The sequence below is a fragment of the Chiloscyllium plagiosum genome, unplaced genomic scaffold (genome assembly GCF_037043375.1).
Source record: "Chiloscyllium plagiosum isolate Xiang-an unplaced genomic scaffold, Cpla_swu_hap1 HiC_scaffold_44, whole genome shotgun sequence".
Taxonomy (NCBI): Eukaryota; Metazoa; Chordata; class Chondrichthyes; order Orectolobiformes; family Hemiscylliidae; genus Chiloscyllium; species Chiloscyllium plagiosum.
Genome location: NW_028270182.1, coordinates 53,482,888 through 53,489,308, shown reverse-complemented (window position 1 = coordinate 53,489,308; position 6,421 = coordinate 53,482,888). Strand labels below are relative to the sequence as shown.

Sequence of the window (6,421 nt, the reverse complement as noted above, 5' to 3'; positions counted from 1 at the left end):
TGAGATCTTCAAACAGTTACTGGGATGGGATCAGGATGTTCTTCTTCCTAAATTATATGGCAATGGACAAGGTCGAGGGCATGTTTCTAAAGAGAGAACCAATGATCATGATCAGCAACTGGTAGGAAACAAAAATAATCCCCAGTTATGCTGTAGACTCAGCGGGAGCATACTGGCAAACGTTTACAGCTGAGGATACATTTGAGTAACTGATGAGGTCAAATTAACAGAAATTAACATGCTCAATTGGTCATTATATTGTACAGACACCATCTCCCCCACGCTTTATGGCCTGGCCTCCTCCTGTCAGGAGCACAACACCGGTTCTGCGATCTTTGGTTGTTTGGCGATGGACTATTCCCCTGACGTCCCCAAGGTAATCTGGAAGAAAGGAGGGGAGCTAATCACGACTGGATTGAAGATTTACCCATCAGTGAGAAACAAGAAGGGAACCTACACCCTGAGCAGCCAGTTAACCCTGCCAGAGTCAGCGGTAGGTTGCCCCAGCAAAATCTACTGTGAGGTTCAACACAGCGGGTCACACAAGAGCAAAGAAATGCCATGTCCAGGTATGTGTTGTGGGAACTGAGATAAACAGAGCATCTGGGATTAATATGAAGAAGACATTATTTATAACCGTTTTCACAGAATCACCTTGTACAACACAGGAAAAAGGCCCTTTGATCCATCCAGTTCACGCCTATCAATAACAGCCAGTCTCATGTGCCAGCACATGATCCATTGCCTTGTGTGGCTTGCCTTTGCAAGGATGCATCTCAATACTTCATACTTATTATGAGGGGCTCAGTCTCTACATGACTTATAGGTGCTGAGCTCCAGGCTAACACCACCCTCTGTTTGATTTTGTTTTCCCCTGAGATCCACTTGGAACCTCCTGGCCTTACCTTCATCCTGTGCCCCTGAGGCATTAAGGGGAAAGGTTTCATCTAGTTTACCGTGTCTATGCCTAAAATAATTCTAGACATCAGGATAATCTTCTCCCTAATTCTCCTCTGCTCCAAGGAAAACCCCTGTCTATCTAATCTTGTTTCATAACTAAAACCCTCCAACCCAGGCAAGATCCTGGCAAATCTCATCAATACTGCCTTCAGTGTAATCACATTCCTCCGGTAACACGCACACAACTCTTCAATATGGCCTAACCAGTGTTCTATTAAGTTCCAGTATCATCTCCCTACTCTTCATTGTCAATATCTAGGCTAATAAAAGCAAATATCCTCCCACTTTCTTAGCCTCTTTATCCAGACGACACAGAATTTTAGGGGATCGGTGGGTACATGCACCAAAGATCCTCAGGCTTTTCCAGGGTTCCACCATTGAAAGCGTCATACCTCACAGATTCTTCTGCCGAATTACATCACCTTACATTTATCCAGAATAATTTCCATTTGCAACTTCTCTTCACATACAAACAACCCTTTTATATCCTCCTGCAATCTAAACCCTTTATGCTCATGAGTTACCAACATGACAGTTTTCATTCCATCTGTGAATTCACTGGTTAATCCTCCTAAATTTGAGTCTCAATCATTGGTATGTAAGAGAAATAGCAAGGAAATCAACACCAATCCCTACAGAACACCAGGAGACATAGATTTCCAGTCACGCAGACACCCGATGACTATTATCCCCTGCTCCCACCACTCAGCCAGTTCTAGATCCAATCTGTCAAATTAATTCGGATCCCATTGGCTCTGATTATTGCTATTATCTGGACATCGAGTTATCTCTCTGAAAACTACTATCAAATTGTTACACATTACTTCCTCTCAATAAAACCGTGCTGAAAATTGTTGATTTGTCTTCCAAATGAAGACTAATTTCACTTCTCAATAGTTTCCTACCACTGAGACTAGCTTGACAGATCTGTGTTTTCATTATTTATCCCTTCCTTCATCCTGCATAACAGTGCAGCGTTGGCTGATCTACACTCACTTGGCACAACTGCTGTGGCCAGACAGGAATTCTAAATTATTGTCAGCGACCCAACTATTTCATCCTTTGCATCGCTCAACCTCTTGGTATACTTTTCATCTGCCCTGGAAATATAACCACTTTTCATTCAGCAAGACAACAGAGAACATCACGTCATGTGTCCTAATTTCTGAAAACTACATCACAACACTCCTCCATGATTTCTGTCCCCACATTGTCCCTCTTACTAGTGAACACTGACACAACACATTCGTTTCGACCACAACCTTATCCTCCGGCTCCACTCCAATAATAACACTTAATGGGCATTACTGTTTCCCGAATAATTCTTTTATTATGAATGAGCCTGTAACTTTTAAATATATTTTCCTTTATTTTGACTGCCATTATTTTCTCATGGTCCCTTTTGCTCTTCTAATTCCTTTGTCTTTGAAACTCCCCCTTGCACGTTCTGTACTCCATACTATTTTGTATTGTTTTGAGATTTCAGTATAGACCGGAAGCCTCCCTTGTTTCTCGTTATCTCACCCTCTATCCCCTTTGCTGTCCAGAGCCCGCAGTGGCTTCCTGGGAAATGTCCTCCCTGTGCTTTTCCTATCTCTTTCTTAAATGTGTCACACTGCTCTGACTCAGATTTACCAATAAGTGTCAGCTTCCAGTCCACTCTGGTCAAGTCATTACCTGATCTGACTGAAATTGTCCTTCCCCTTTTCAGAACTTTCGGCCAATTTATTTTCCTTTGCAGTACAATCTGAAATCCAACTGATTCACGATCACTGTCTGCGAAGTGCTCCACCATTGATGTTTTACCCACTGGGTCGACTTCATTCCCTAAAGTTAAGTTCAGGTTCACCCCTCTCTTGCAAGGTCTGGATTAAAATTCTCTGTATTACACACATACTTTGTTAAAATATTCTCCTGGGGGCATTTTCAGAATTGTGCTCCCTCTGAATTTTTGACACAATGAATATCCAAGCCTATGCTGAGGAAGTTAAAAACCTCTTTTCTCATTCCCCTATTTAATTGACATTTCTCTGAAATTTGCCCATGTATTTCTACTTGGTCTTTTGGACCTATAGTAAGGTCTATAGTGCTCTCCCAGTAGTTATTTTTGCTGTATTTTGGTTTTGAAGTACTGTCCATTTGCCTTTGTTCGAGGAGGTATCCATGGTTTCATTTCTCTTTACAGCCTAAAATACTCTTGTCAGAATTGCGACAGAAGCAACATTCTGTACCCCCGCCCCCATCCTTTTCCATCTTTCCCTGTCTCGCCTGAAGGCACTAAATCCTGGAATATTGAATAGCCACTCCCGCCCTGCTCTCAATATGTCTCCGTGATAGCAACCGCATCATTTCCTCATTTATGCCGGTAATTCATCTGCCTTGTTCATCAGACTCTGTCATTAAAACGAATACCATCTAACGTTGCATCTCCCTTCTGATTTAACCGGCCTATAGTTTCTATGCCTCCTTGAGTCCCTTGCTGTGTCCTATAATTTTAGCCTTTCACATTATCCTGCTTTTCTTTCTGTGTGGAACCCAGCTTCTCCAGCACTCTGCATAATTATGATTCTTGTATCCATTAACCACAAGAAACCTTGCTATATGAGAACTGATTGTATTTGTTCTGAAATTCGTCAGATAATTTATGCGATGTGTTTCCGAAAGATCTAGGTATTCTCCAACCAACTCTTCTCCTAACTGTGAGCTCCAGTGAAGAATCGCAAGCAGCAAGTTTGCAACCGTCGTCTGTTCAATCATCGATTTCCATCCGAAGTCAATCTCCGTGATTTGGTTGAAAAATGGCCGACGCTTGGATTCTGGCTTCTTCACGTCTCCCGTGTGTGAGGCGAACGGGAACTTCTCGGTGACGAGTCGGCTTATGGTCCCTTATGGTGAATGGTTCAACAGCGCAGTCTATACCTGCCAGGTCACTCATGGAGAGAACATTCACAGTAAAAACATCACCGCACTCCAGGGTAAGAGACACATACTGAGAGAGCTACAAATCATTCTGAACTCTGATGTGAATCAAACACACTAATTTATCAGGCGTAGTAAACAGCACGTTACAGCTTCTCATTTCCCAACATGCCACGTATGTCATTTCAGTTTGAGTGTTACATATGCATTGTTCATAATTCAACATTTTGGCAAATCAGAAAAGCATGTTTCCCCTCTGTTGAAGATAGATATATAGAAAGTGAGCTTTGTTAAATAGTTTGTTGCCTGACCATGCTGGGAAAGGCATTCAGAGTGCTGAATCCTTGCCTGGTGGCCACTTCAAGGATAGGTTGGCGGGTGGAGGGGGGATATTGGAGAGATATCTGATTGAAACATAGAAAATACTGAGAGGCTGAGGTCGAGTGAACGTGGAATAGATGTTTTGACTGGTAGGCGAGACTAGGACCCAAGGGCACAGTCTCAGGGTCAAAGGGGCACCGTTTAGAACTGAGATGGGGAGGAATTTCTTCAGCCAGAGGGTGATGAGTCTGTGGAACTTGTTGTTGCAGAGGGCTGTGGAGGCCCGTCCATTGTGTGTACTCAAGCCAGAGATAGATCGGCTCTTGTTTAGTACGGGGAGAAGGCAGGAGAATGGCTTTAGCCTGAAAGATCGATTTTCCTGCTCATCGGATGCTGCCTGATCTGCTGTGATTTTCCAGCATCATTCTGATCTAAACTCTGGATTGGCCGAACAGCCTTATTCTGATCCTCTATCTTATGATGTTGGGGTCTCAAAATGACATGGTTAAAATATGCAGTGACCCTTACTTGAAAATAAATCAAAATGCGTTCAATGCTTCATCCCCTGCTCAGGAATGACCTGTTGGCCTTGGACATTGTACGACATCGATTTTTATCTGGTACTGAGCTCTTTAACTTCATTTATGGGATCAGACCACAGACCAAGTGGGTATCACATTTGATGAACTGGGATAAACGTGATCTCAATGAGCTTCTTTAACATGCTCTCTGTAATTAGTGGATGAGGCAGGAGAACAAATTCTGGTGGGAATGCTACAATAGCGATGAATGAACGAGGAACTCGAGACAGGCTGATTTAGCCTGGTTTGGGGTGGCGATGTTTACACAGTGAGTAGTGGATGTCTATAAAATTAGTGTACATTTCCATCACATTTGTAGATTAATTTAAGACGCTTTTGTTTTTTTTCTCCCCTGCTCTATGAAAAAATTAAAAACTGCAGCTTGGTAAATAAAGTGAAAGTACAGACCAGTTATGAACTAACTGAATAGAGGGAAAGACTTAAGGAGATGGGTGTCCTTCTCGATATCCAATGCTGTACTCAATGTCTTTTTTTCAGATCTACTCCAAACACAGCCCATGAGGAACAATGGCATAAATTAGAGAATGACATCACACCAATAACGCAAAGTATTTTTGATCATGTTAAATATAATGAACAAAATTTCCATGGCTGTTCACCGCTCCTGTAACACTTTAGAACTCTGCAAAGAGAATAATTATTATTTATTATAATTTGTCCAAAATTTGGGATGTGATTTGGCAGTCAGCGTGACCAGCAGCACTTGCACCTAAGGGTTCTGAACATGGAAATGAACTCATTATATTCAGATTACTCTTGTCACAAGTATCAATAGGTGGTCTTAAGTGAGAGACAAACTCCGAAAGAAAGGTAATTCCATGGGTTACATGATGGTATCTTCGATGATTTTACTTTTTTCACAGGTTTCACTTGTTACAAAGCCAGGGTTCTTTCGGAATAATTACACAGGGTATGTTATAGGTAATCACAAATGCTTTCACAGATCAAAATACATCAACAATAGTAAGCATCGTTTCAGCAATAGTTGGAGTTGCCATTTTGAAGGTGGTGTCTTCACCCTGTGAAGGAGTAATCTGAAGATTAGCTGTTTGTATCAGAAAGGGGCATTTTTCATTGACTTTGATTTTTGTTTCATAGAAGATACCGGGTGCCACCCTAACACCGTTAAAATCCTCCCACCGCCAGTAGAACAAGTCTTACTGGAGGCGACGGTGACGTTAAACTGCGTTGTGTGCAATCTTCCTTCTGGAGTCAACGTGGCCTGGAAACAAGAAAAGAAGCCTCTGAAATCAGAGATTGCTGAGCAGCCTGGACAGAATCCCGACAGCGTGATCAGCAAATTAGACATTTTTACTGAAGCCTGGCTGAGTGGCGTAACTTTTGAATGTGTGGTGTACCATTAGAATCTACCGACTCCGCTGAGAGAATCCATCCACAAGGAGGAAGGTAAGCGGTGAGATTAAAGCACAAAGCATCCCATGTGTAATCCAGATCGAGTTACATCAATGGCAGACTTTGATTGGAAATGATCAAACACTGTTGGGAGCATTAATGATGCATCTGAAGGCAGGAGAGCTAAGTAGCTGATTCAGAAAAAGATGGACCAAAGGATATTGTATTCTGATTAAGTCAGATAAGGTGGGAAGAAGCCTGGGTTG

General features: G+C 42.2%; 1 long non-coding RNA gene across 1 annotated transcript; it reads left to right on the top strand.

Moving 5' to 3' along the window:
* The first annotated feature begins 448 nt into the window (after positions 1 to 448).
* On the top strand, positions 449 to 6,168 carry LOC148137402 (uncharacterized). The gene is made up of 3 exons (XR_015754353.1): positions 449 to 569; positions 3,625 to 3,935; positions 5,901 to 6,168. It is a non-coding gene; the product is annotated as an uncharacterized LOC148137402 (long non-coding RNA).
* The last annotated feature ends 253 nt before the right edge of the window (positions 6,169 to 6,421 follow it).